Consider the following 13,533-nt stretch of genomic DNA (forward strand, 5'->3'; position numbering starts at 1 on the left):
ACAAATGCAGACTGATACATAGATATTGTCCTGGAGACTGAAATTCTGTGAGCAGCATTGCCCTGGGTAATGTGTGTTTCCAAAGCTGTGAACAAAGGCAAAGTTCTTAAAAAAACAAAAGCAGTCTTCCCTGAATTTTCACAGAAGTTGAATCCCTAGACAACTCAGTGTGTATTAAAACTGTGCAAGCAATACTTGGTGTCTCTATGTAAAGAAGAATTAGGTTCTAGGCTCAGATCATGAAAAATAGGTTTTTCATCTACCCGGAAGCCTGGCAGCACCTTAGAAAGCCATGTGACATAGGAACCTAGTCTTCCTTCTACAGGGCTGTCCTCTCCCCCGCAGGCTGCCCAGGACCCACCCGGCCCACAGTTGCCAGTAGTCTTCCCGCCCAGCACCCGCCATTGTGACAACCGCCCAAAATCCTGTAGACATTTCCAAAACACCTAACCTGATTTCCAGTGAGAGCCGCTGGTAGAAAAGTTACCCGGGGGTAGAGCAGTGTTTCTCAAACGTCAGTGTGCACTGGGATCCCCTGGGGATCTTTGCTAAAATGCAGATTCGGGGTGTCTGGGGTGGGGCCTGGGACCCTACGTTTCCACTACAGTCCCAGGTGATGCCCAGAGCAAGGCTAAAGAGAGCAGGGGGAGAAAAAATACACTTTGGGTTTAGGTAGCAAAGACTGCACAGAAAAGAACACAAACGGGGCCTCGAAGGGTAAATGGACGTGGAGCTGCTGACATCCCATGAGGCCCGGACGGCTCACAGTAGCGATCACTGCCCAAAACAAGGAAATAGCCTGGAGCCAACAGCCGCAGCACCGCTCCGCGGGCACGGTCAAAAAAAAAATCCCAACTCCCTCTCAGGGTTGGGCCTGCCAGACCCTGGTGAAGTTCATTTCTCTCAATAAATCCAGCAGCTTCCCCTTTGATAAATACTGTCAGGGCTGGAACATGCGGTGCTAACAAAATATGGTTTTAATTTGGGGCCCGCCGCACTCGTGGTTAAATACTGTACACAAAAGCAGACGCACAGCAAGCCAAGTTAATATGCCTGGGCTGAAAATGGCTAAGCCCAGGAGGATTTGGTTATGCGCTCTTTGCTGCTCCGAAAGGCAACCTAATCACCGTCATCAATTTTAATGCTCCAAGACTTCTTGGGAACGTGGAAGCTCTTAAAGTTCAGCCATTTGTGCGTTTGTATCCAGTGCTGAAGCAGCCCGCGTTTGTTTTCCTGGTATGTTACGCCTGCTTTATTGTCATATGTTGTTTGACATTCAGAAAATAACACGCTGTTTTAATCAACAGCTCCACACTGCATTACAACTTGATGGTCCATAGCTTTGCAGTGAAGGGAGGTGGGGGCGGGGCGGAAGGCAGAGTCGGGGGAGAGGAAACGAGAATCGTAGTTCGGCAGCAGACGGGGTCTTGTTTTGGTGGGATTCATTCCTGGGAACACAGACACTCTCGGTGTTTTTGTCAATCTGTGTGTGTCAATCTTGGAACAGCTCGGCGAAAGAAGGAAACTGGCTAAACGAGTTTCTGTCTGGCCTCAGAGGTGGACACTGCTGGTAACTGGACCTGCAGCCCGCCCTGAATAATGAAGTCGGCTCCGGCCAGAGTGTGGGTCACAGGAACTGCACCGAAGCAATTGCTCAGCAAACCGAAGATCATAGCACCTGGTCAGTAATCTTATCAGGGAAACAAACAAAGCTGAGAATGAGGTCAGCGACAGGAATCCTCACTGCAGTGGGACACCGAGAAAGTGAAGAAAAGGGGGGGGGGGAGCAGGAAGGAGGAAGAATCTACCAGAATATCACTACCCTTCAAAAGAACCAGCTCACCAGGAAGGTGAAACGGAAGGAAGTGAGCTGAGTTGTTTCATCAAAGAGGCAAGGGATGCTCTGATTACCTGAAAAGGCTAGGAATTCATCACAAAGGGAACGTGGGTATGAAGAGAGATGATGGGAATTCTTCTTTCCAGAGGCATCTGCCATGTTGCATTTTAAAATTAGTCACAAGTATGTTTTCTTTTTATTATTACATAAAACTTTAATGACAGAAAAAGCCTGAAATGCTGTGAACAGCGACTTCCGAGTCAGTCACTGGAATGTTTAAGGGAGGGCAGCTGGGTGGGAATCTTTAAACTTTGAATACCCACATTTATTTTAACTTTTTTTGTGGTAAAAGTGAGGTATGCTTATTGTAGAAAAATGTAAGGTACTAAAAAGTGCATACATTTTTGAAAATCAGGGAGAGTTCTCTTAATTACTGGGGGAAGTCTTTTATGGGGCTATCTTAGAATGATCAGGTTCAAGTCAGGAGATGCTTAGGAACAACCAATGAAGATTGAATGGATTGAGAGATCCCAAGGTATTTTCCAGTAGTATCTGGGGTCCCCCAAGTTTTCTGGACTAAAAGGAATTCTCACCTCCCCCCCCAACAAAGGCTGCTAGATGGTTTGGAGCTGTGAGGGATTCCGGTCAGGCGCTGTCCAAGCCAGGTGAACATTTGGAGGCATTGCTGTGCTTGGGATTGTCTTCTTTTTTCCTTGGATTGCTCCCTCACTAGTGGAAGAGATTGAAAGATGGGCCTGGCAATTTATCTGGAAAAAGAATTCAGACCTCTAATGGTATAGAGATTGTGTACCATTAGAAAGGGCGGGGACAGGAGGATTTGCTCCTGAGCATTCATCACAGTGATGAAATGCTATAGGGACAAGAGGTCAGTGGGCATTTAACCCACACCAAATTTAGCAAGTGGAACAAACCTCTAATTGGAGGCCTGGATTCCACATTAAAAGCCATTCTCCACCTGAAACCTTTTTAAGATACTGCTGTGGTATCTAAATTTCATGGACTTCACTCATTGCAGGTCCCCAAGCACACCAACCATGAAGCAGTGATACAGCACAGCACCTGCTTCCAGCAGCCCTGAGCCCAAGGGCTAAGTGGGAAAAGAGGCAGCTTTTCTCTTTCAGGCTCCCTACCTCTCTAGCTTGTAACCTTTTAAAGCCCCCCAGGTACCCTGGTTCCAGTCTCTTCCAATAACCATCTTGGTGGGCCTCTGTTGTTTCTACACCAGTGTGTGTTTGCCCTTCCAGTGAATAAGAAGCCAGATATTTATCAGGCGGACTACCCCATTCCCCACTCTTAGTCCCCGATATTTATGGGGGAGGCTACCCCCTCCCACTCTCAGTCTATGAGGGGCTGCTGAAACTGACACCCTTCTGACTGTGGGATGGAGCAGGTGAGCATGCTTGGGCCAATCATTTCATCCTATTTCATGGCCATGTGATTGTTCCAGAGATGGACACTGTGACCCAGGCAGAACCTAGAAGAGAAAGCGTGATTTTCGTGGCTACTTCTGGGAACTAGGCTCTCCCCTTTCTCCTCCATACCGGATACCTGAGACATGCAGGGCTGAAGGGGCTACCATCCTCTTGCAGTCCCAGGAAGCTGGGATTAATTCTGACAATGCAGGAGGCAGGCCTTAAAGCTAGGAATAAAAACAAAAAGCAAAAACAAAAAACAAAAGCAGAAAACCCGTGTTCTGTTGATACTCAATGAGTCCTAAATCCAGCTCTGCCTGAAACTAGCCCTACTATGGAATTTTAACCTATGCTTGTCTATAAATTCTTTTGCTTAGGTCAAAATTGTGGTAGGTTTTCTGGCACTTGCCATCAGAAGAGAGATATGGCCAGGAACTTCTTATTCTTTCTCACTAACCCATGTCAAAACCTGCTTTCAGAAAAGGATTGTCTGTTCTAAATTATGAATGACTGATAATGCTTCAAAGTATGATTCCTTCAGGAGAATTTCCAGTTTTCAGCCTTGGTTCAACAAAATTGATCTCCTTCTGATGCAAAGAGACATGGGAGAGTGTGGTACGAGGAAAGGATAACCAAGTTTTCCCACCAAACTCAGGATTTTAATGTCCAATTTTGGCCATTCAGGTCAGTTCCAACTTCTCTCAATGGCAGAGTAAAGTGTCTTTGACTAATCTTTCTGCCAAAGACTATGATAAATTCTGGACCCTAAACAAGATAATAACAACAAAATGTTTTAAGGTCCAGGAGAGCAAACAAAATGGTTTGGTTCTGCAGCCAAAACCATCTCTGGAGAAGATAGGACCCTTGAACAACGGGAACCACACTGGGTGAGATTCAAACTGATGAGGTGTTTCCTCGGACAGCAGTAGGCACTTCCTATTGTGCTTGGAGACCGAGCTTAAGAAGAAAGTGACAATCCTACTGAGCTGAAGACTCAGAAGTTGGAGTTTGGGGCTTCCACAACAGTTTGAAATTGGGAAGGAGGAAATCCCAGAAAGGAGGGAGCCTCAGAGGGAGAGCTTTCAAACCTATAGGGAGACTTCCCACAAATCCTCGGCGTACCCCTGATCTGTGCATGGGCAGGGGAGGCACGAGGACCCCAGCGGAGGGCAGGAGGCTGAAAGAACAGTTGCCTCGTGTTGGGAAGTGGAGCTCGGAGTTCAATCCCCCCCAAGTCAGAGAGGTGTGGTAAACTCTTAGAACTTGCCCCTGGGAACACAGAAGGGCACACCTCGGGAGTGAGGACTATTTCGCGGTACTAAAATCTATGCCCTTAGGAATAAAGGCAAAGCCAAAAGAGACCTGCCCTAATAATGCCTAAAACCAAGTCTCCACAGTGGCATTATTCAATACAATACCCTCTAGATACATGCAGCCTTTGAAATCTAATTAAACTTAAGTAAAATTTAAAATATAGTTCCCTGCGGGGCAACTGGGTGGCTCAGTTGATTAAGCCTCTGACTCTTGGTTTCAGTTCAGGTCATGATCTGGGGATCCTGGGATCAAGCCCTGCATCTGGACTCCCCACTCAGCGGGGACTCTGCTTCTCTGCCTCTCTCTCCCTCTGCCCCTCCACAAGCCCCCCATGCTCTCTCTCTAAAATAAATACATCTTTTTTAAAAAATAAAATATAGTTCCCCAGTCACAATGGCCACATTTCAAATGCTTATAGCTACATGCGGTTAATGGCTATTATATTGGACTTCAGAGATCATAGAACATTTCTATCATTACAGAAGTTTTATTAGATGGTGTGGCTCCACAGGATTAAAATAATGTGCTACTAATTTAACTGCTTGTTCCTAGAACAAATCTCAACTTTCTTTTAAGAAAGATAGCAGAGTCCAAAGTCTCTTGAATCTATAAAGCTCAGTATATTATTTAAAAAATGTCCAAAGAAATAGGAAAATGTAACCTATAGTGAAGAGAAACAATAGTCAATAGAAACACAGACTCACATATAACACAGACTCAGGTGTTAGAATTAACAAAGACTTAATAGTTATAATAAGAATGTTAAAGAATTGACTGAACAATACAGGTATAGTAGGTGAAGAGATGGGAAATTTTCGAGGGGACACGGAAACTTTAAAAAAGAACCAAATGGAAATCCTGGAACTGAAAAAATACAATACCTGAAATTGAAAACTCATTGGCTAGAAATTAATAGCACAATGAACACAAAATATAAAATTATCAGTAAACTCAAAGTGACCTTGAAGACAAGTCAATGGATATTATCCAAATGGAGAGGGGGGGAAAAGATTAAAAGAAAAAAGAACAGGGTCTCAGTAACCTGTGGGATAGTACCAAGCAATCTAATATACATGTAAGTACAGTCCCAGAACGAGAGGAGAAGCAGAATGAAGTAGAAAATGTATTTAAGAGATATTGGCTGGAAGTGTTTCCAATTTGATAAAAAAACAGTAATCTCAGCAAACCTCAAGTTTCAGCCATTTAGATGTCTTTGACCCCAAACCCAGCCTCACCCACTCACTGACAAAATACAGGGGAACTTCTACAAGTACAACGGGGCTTGGGGTGAGGATACCAATATTCAGAGGGGGCGTTGATGGTGACAAAATTCCAGAGGTCTCTTCCCACATTTTTGCTGACTCCAGAAAACAATTCCAGAGTGTACTTTTCCTACTGAATGATCTGACATTCCTCTTTCAGGCCACCCTGAGGTGGAGTCTCCACATAGTTTGAAGGATTTAGGTTGATTTGATTTTAGCTTAAATTCAGCTTGAAGGACATGTTATATTTAAATGGAATGATAGTGTTTTCTGAGAGCTAGAGAAAATGGGGTGGGGTGGGGAAGAAATGCAGGAAAGGTAACCCAGAGCACAACTAGCCCTATATTAGGAATCAGGTTGAGTGAGTGGAATGAAGAAAAGATTGATAGGAATTACCCCCAATGACTCACATTTTCCTGCTGGGCCCTCTTTGGTTCCATGGGTCAGGCACCTGCGAGAACTTGTGGCATCTGGGATGTTTTCTGTGGCAAATAATAATAATAATAATCAAAAAAACTGTACCAATGTGAGTTAAACGTAAGGACATTTGTTATCTCACAAGATCCGGGAGGTGGGGTGGACTCCAGGGCTGGTGGATTCAGCAGCTCAACAATGTCAACAGGGACTCATAGTCTCTCCTTCCCTGTTCTGCTCTTCTCCATGCAGGTTTCATCTTAAGGTTGGTTCTCTTTGGGTTTTAAGAAGGCTGCTAGGCCGGTGATGGGTATTAAGGAGGGCACGTATTGCATGGAGCACTGGGTGCTGTACGTAGACAATGAATCATGGAACACTACATCAGAAACTAATGATGTACTGTATGGTGATTAACATAACATAAAAAAAAAAAAAAAGAAGGCTGCTAGGGCATAGGGCTATGTGTGTAAACCTGTTCATATCCAGAGGGAGAAAGCAAAAGCAAGAAAACTCTTCCCTCAAGGAAAAAATATAAGTCCCTTACTTCGGTCTAACTTGGCCAGCTTCCGTTGTACCTTTAAGGAAAAATGTATTTATCTTCGACTCCAGCAGTAAGATTTTAGAACAGATATGTGGAGGGTACCTTTAAGGCTGAGTTTCTAGTCAGGCTCCTAAGAGGGGCCTCTGATATCAGGGAGGTTCTGGAGTTACAAATCTCGAGAATTTAGAAGTAAATTGCCCTTAGCAACAGTAAATTACATTTTTGTTTGTGTTACTAAAGAGCAAGCTGATGAGCTAACTGATTGAAACCCTGTGTGATGGCCCGCGTCATGGGGCTTTCTCTAGTGTCAGACATTTCTCCAGCGCCTCAAGATGGAGTCTGATAGGCAGCAAGGGCATGCTGTTGGAGACTGTTTATAAGCATTTTCGGTGATAGATGGTAATAATCATAGTGACAATAATAGAGCCAATCCATGCACAGCACCATCCAGAAGATATTGAGGGCTCTCACAACAGCAACAACAAAATCCAAAACAGTAATAACAAAACAAAATGGAAGAGAGAACACTGAACTGAAAATCATGTGAAGAGTTTTGATTGAAGCTATCCAAATGGCAATACGCTCTTATGTGATTATTCTCAGTCATTCTGTTGCGTAGAGAAACGAGTTTGCTAAGTGTGTTTTTCACATGTAAGGGGATTTGCCTTCTAAACTGGCCTATCCACTATGGTGCATGACTATAAGTCACAGGGATTGAAAAAAACAATAAACACACTTGTGATGTTTGTCAAGATGAGGTCACACCTTTCATTCTAAGAATTAGTAAGAAAATCACGATGAAAGGGACAAGGCTGGGAAGGTGAAAGGGAAAATCGGCAGATTCAGTTCTACTGTTTACATACTGACTTTCGTTTTACTTAGTGATGCCTGAAGAATTGCTTAGCCATCCAAGGTGCGACTAAAAAATTGGGAAAATTTAGTTCCATGTCCTCTCTTGTATTAATAATAGATACCTGTTACACTGTGTGATCTTAGAGACACTTGCTGTCCAATAACCCCATCCGTTGCCCTGAGGATGGGTAAAGGCAGAGGGTGGATACCCGAGCAGAAGTGAAGCTGGGGAAGAACAGTACAGAGAAATCACTGAAGGACAAGTGCAAGGCCCAGACCGAAAGATGTGGTGGGAGGCAGACATAGAAAACCATCCAGAGAACACTAGCCTAAAGTCATCCTTTGTGGGAGGATTCTTCTGAAACTATGGTGTTTGGCAAACTGGGAAATAAGGACACAAAGGAAGAAATCATGCCAGGCTAAGCAAATGGCAGCTGGAACCAAAGAAGCCCAAGGACAATCCTGAGCATGGAGAAAATACTGCTGGTTAGGCATTGTTCTTTAGAGCCAGACCCCACACAGAGAGGGTCACCACTGAAAATGAAGGACAATTAGACATGTGTGTGTGTCTTTGAGAAGCAGGAATAATGCTTTCTGAACACAGACACTGATTTTGAAATCTTTCTAATGACAGGGGTACCTGGGTGGCTCAGTTGGTTAAGCGTCTGAGTCTTGATTTCAGCTCAGGTCATGATCTCAGGGTCCTGAGACCAAGCCCTGCGTTGGGCTCTGTGCTGAGCGTGGAGCCTGCTTGAGATCCTCTCTCTCCCCTCTCCCTCTGCTTCTCCACCCCCCCCCACTCTCTCTCAATAAGTAAATAGATAAATATGAATGAAATCTTTCTAATGACAGCTTTTTCACAAGCTGTGAGCCAAACATGCTCAAGTTGAAGCCTCCCCTCTTCATCTCTCGTCCGTTCTGCTGCCTCTGCTCTCATCAGGGGTCTTGGTACCTCAGCCTCATGGAGAACCTCCATCGCCTTGCCTGAATTGAGACCCATCTCTACCCACAGAGTATGGCTTCTCTTGTAGCTCTTTTAATTATTCTTCCACACCCTACACACCTAAGAGGGGGGTGGGTGTAAACTGTTCCTCATTCGCTGGCGCAGCATCCAAACATTATTGTAAAATGGCTGCTCCTCTGAAGTTCTGGTGTTGTTGTCATCTACTGGCCTCCCGGATACTCCGTCTCATTCCCCAAGGACTATACCTCCTAGCTCACAATATTCCCTCACACCCCAGCCCTGCCGTACTCCTAGGAGATGTTACTATATCCACCAATGACCTAGTAAATACTCTGGCCTCTCAATTCCTGAACCTTCTCTACTACCACCAGCACCTACTTCTCCTGGACCTTCTCATCTCTCAAATCTCCCACCCTGACTACAACTCCCTCGCACTGTAGTCTAGCCTATTTATTCACCTATTCTACACCTCATTTTACTGAGGCCCCTAGGGCCCCTGCCCCTCTTCTTTTCATTACCCACCAACCTACTCTTTGTTTCCTTTTGAAGCCGTGTTAGATTCCATGGTCCACTCTGTCAGTCACTATCTTGCTATTACCCTAAACTTCCTGGGCTATTTTGTCTTTTCCTCATACTCGCCTGGAAAAAAAAAATCAGTCCTGGAAGATCTCAACAATACACCTTCACATCTCCTCCTAGGCAGCAAAGCACAATTGGAGAAAAATCCCCCAGCCTAGCAGGGTCTTCTCTGTCATCACCTCCTTTGACTTTCAAACCACCTCCCCACCCCCCACCCCCAGGGAACCCCATCATCCTCTTGTCCACTCATCCTTCATTCTCTGAAATAACCATTTCAAACTTTCTTCTCAAAGCCTTGAGTCCCCATCTTATCCCTCAGTCCTAGCAGATGGCTTTGCTCCTACTTCACAAAGGAAATAGAAGCCTTCACTTCCTGCCACCTGCACCTAAAACCAACCTGCACCTGTATTCATCCTTTGTTCTTTCCTTCTGACAAAATGGAAGTTATGTCTCTCCTCCTAGAAAGATCAACTCTCTTCCCCATGCTGTGGATTTCAACCTTCTCAGAAAAGGTATGTTACCAATTATCCCTCCTTTCTATCTTTGATTTGTTCCACTCTCATACATTCTTTTCATCAGCATCTAAACATGTTCTAGTCACTCCTATTCTAAAAAAAAAAAAATCCCATTTCTGGACCCCAGATTTTCTTTGTGGCTCTACTCTTTTCCTCTCTTCCCATTCTCACCCAAACTGTGAGTGGTTACTCATTAGCCTTACTTACTTACTCATTAGCCTCCTCCAATGGTTTCCTCCCCTACTTCTCTATTAAAACTATTTTTATCAAAGTATCTAGTGACCTTCATGCCTCTAACTCTCATGGACACTCCTCAGGCTTCATATTATGTGATCTTTCAGTGGATTTTAACAAAGTTGACCCTTCCTTCTTCTGGGGAAAAATACCAGTTTTCTTGGTATCCAGGCTCCTACACTCTTCTGGTTTTTCTCTCACCTCTTTGCCTGTATTTCCTCTGTTCCTCTGTCATATTTTCCTCTTCTGCTTGACCTTTAAATGTTGGAACTACTCAGGTTCAACCTTAGATTCTCTTCTTTTCTCACTCTACGCTCTACCTAAGTCATCTTACTCACTTTCATGGCCTTGCCTCTATGCTGAGAGCTCTCAAATTTTTATGACTGCTCAGACTTTTCTCCAATATCCAGAGCCACTCAACTACCTGCTTAATACCTCTGCTTGGATGCCACAAACACATTTGTTTAGAACTAAACCAATGGCCTTTCCCACCATGCTAGAGGTCTTATATTTTCCCCTCCATATCCACTCTTCATTGACTTGGTTGACTATATCTACTGCCTTCCTTGCCTGTGGCTTCCAGTTGGGTTTGGCTACTGAGGATCCCTGGCAAGAGACTGGAAACAGGGGATAGAGTGAAGTCAAGGTATTTATTCCTTTAGCTGCCTCTATGAGGTTGTTACAGGCTGTCTGAGTTCCTTGACTGAAGATCAGTGCTTCTCTTATTGGGGCCTTTTCCATATGACACTCTTCCTCAAGTCTAGGGCAGTAATGCTTAGCTGCTACTAGCTCCTGGGTTTTGCCTTCTCTCTTGTGATTTCCCTACACCCCATCTACACCATTGTAAATAATTCCCACTTTAAGTTATCCTAATTTGAGCACACAGCCTATTTCTTACTGGTACTCTGACTGGTACAGTAACTGATACTAAAAGTTGGATCAGGAAATAGATCTTCATAATTGGATTCTGGGATTGGGTTGATCACATATGATGAGTTGAAGGGATAACCTTGTGGGGGATGGGGAGGTTCAAAAGATGGAAATAGACACTGATAATCTATGCATGTAGTAGTATCTCAGTCATTCAACTCATCAGTGGTCATAGCATGGGATGAAGAGTAAGTGAAGGACAACTATTGGAAAATCAAGATGCTGTGGCACTCAGTTGTTCTGTCAAAGGTAGTGATTTTAAAGATTGTGGAGTCATCTAAAGTCTATGATGGCCTACCATTATGTAGGTTGAAATTCTGTAAATTCTCTGGCATAATATAGAACTGTGGTTGATACAGAATAGTGACCATGTCACCTGGGACCATCATTGTCAACTGGGAACATGTTAGAAATGGAAGTTCTTGAATCTCACCCCAGATTTATAGAATCAGAAACCAGAGCTGAGCCCTGGGAATTTGTGCTTTCGAAAATGAATTTGACGCACAATAAAGTTTGGGAACCACTGTTGTAAAGCAAAATTTAATGTGCTTATGAATCACCTGGGGACCTTGTTAAGATGCAGATTCTGATTTAGCAGGTCTAGGACAGGAATGAGATTCTTTTTTTTTTTTTAAAGATTTTATTTATTTATTTGAGAGAGAGAGAGAGAGCACATGAGAGTGAGGAGGGTCAGAGGGAGAAGCAGACTCCCTGCTGAGCAGGCAGCCAGATGCGGGACTCGATCCCGGGACTCCAGGATCATGACCTGAGCCGAAGGCAGTCGCTTAACCAACTGAGCCACCCAGGCTCCCTGGAATGAGATTCTAATGTGCTCCCAGGTGATGCGAAGATGTTGTTAGTCTGTGAATTACACTTTGAGTAGCAAGGCTGTAAGAGTGGAAGGAATCTAGAGGCTCAGGGAAATGGGAATGTTGGAATGCATCAATTACTCCAACACATTCAACTGTCGCCTAACCAAATGCTCTGTGAGGATGTGAAGAGCATTTCACCAAGGCAGTAAAAAAATCATTGGTAAGGGAGGCATCAGAATCCTTGAAGAGCTCTGAGGTGTCTCTCTGAAGGTCAGAGGTGGCAGTGCTGATACCATAATGGAATTGGTTTCCCTGGTCTCAGTGGGACTGTGACAGACGAGGTCAATGCCATTACCTTAATAAACCACAGGGATGGAGAGATAGAGTGTTCCGTTTGCAGGGATCTGTGGCAATGGCAAATTGATCACTAGATTCCTAGAAATGAGCTGGAAGGGCAGTTTACTAAATCACTTCTTCACATATACAGGGAGAAAACGTCTAGTTTTGCCGGGCAAAGATCTAAGTTGCATTACCATAGTGGGAACACATGGCCTTTTATCCAGTTCCCTGACCTAAGCCTATTCACAGACCCAGAACCCTTTTAGAAGGGACCCTGCAACTTCACGCAAGCCTAGTGAGACCAGTGACCATTTTTTAGGGTGACTGGGTACCGGGGAAAGAAAACTATCCAGCTTTTTGAGCTTATGCTGATCCCTAGACCAGATATGGGGCTGAGTAGGGGCTATGGAAATCAGATGATAGAGCCTGGACTTGAATTCATCTGACGAGGGATCCAATGAGACCACAGACCAATATAATGCTCCACCCTGGAACATACAGTTCCAGGAGATACACTCAGTAGCTGGTAGAATCCCCATGTTGGTGGAAGGACCAAGTGGAAGCTTCTGGTATGAGCCACCACCTCCCTGACAAATGATAAATACCCCATCCCAAATAGCAAACCCGAAGCAATATTTTATTCCTGTCTCCATTGGGAAACCTCCAGAGCATCCCCTTTCCAGCTTCCCGCTTACTTTGAGTCTCTGCATTTCTTCCCCATAACTCTTCGCAGGATACCCTTCCCCTTCCCAACCCTCCCCTCAGTGTCCTATTCCACTGCAGATTACTCCCCTTTCTATATCCTTCTGCTCCTCTCGGAGGGTCCTTTGCTTTGCTGCCTTCTCAGAAACTTGCCTCTCCCCAGAACACTTCTTTGTTCCCAGAGGAACTTAGGGACACCTGGGGTGGCTCAGTCGGTTAAGTGTCCGACTCGGTTTTGGCTCAGGTCATGATCTCAGGGTTGTGAGATGGAGCCCGCGGTCAGGCTCCACGCTCAGTGGGGATTCTGCTTGAAGATTCTCTCCCTCTGCCCCTCCCCACCATGCTCGCTCCTGCGCAAGCACACACACTCTCTCTCTCTCAAATAAATAAATAAATCTTTTTTTAAAAACCCAAATACTTAAATCACAGAACTGTTGGTTGTAAAGCACTGCAACAATATGGGAGCATATGGACGAAAACTTTTTCCCCTTCCTCTTCTTCAGAGGTAACCAGTATTAAATTTTCTATTTATTCACATACACGCACAAGCTGATATATGGCTTTATTTATCACAAACAGAATATGGTACCTATTGTTTTGTGACACGCTTTTCTCACTCCACAGGTATCATAAACCTTATACCATATAGATTCACCTTATATCTTCTAAAATTAAACTTTCTATTTGGAGATAATGGTAGATTCACATGCAGTTGTAAGAAATAATAGAGATCTCATGTACTTTTGACCCAGTTTCCCCCATTAGTAACACCTTGCTAAATTATTGTACAGTAAGTATCATAATG

Source organism: Phoca vitulina, unplaced genomic scaffold (assembly GCF_004348235.1).
Source record: "Phoca vitulina isolate PV1807 unplaced genomic scaffold, GSC_HSeal_1.0 scaffold9, whole genome shotgun sequence".
In the NCBI taxonomy this organism is placed as follows: domain Eukaryota; kingdom Metazoa; phylum Chordata; class Mammalia; order Carnivora; family Phocidae; genus Phoca; species Phoca vitulina.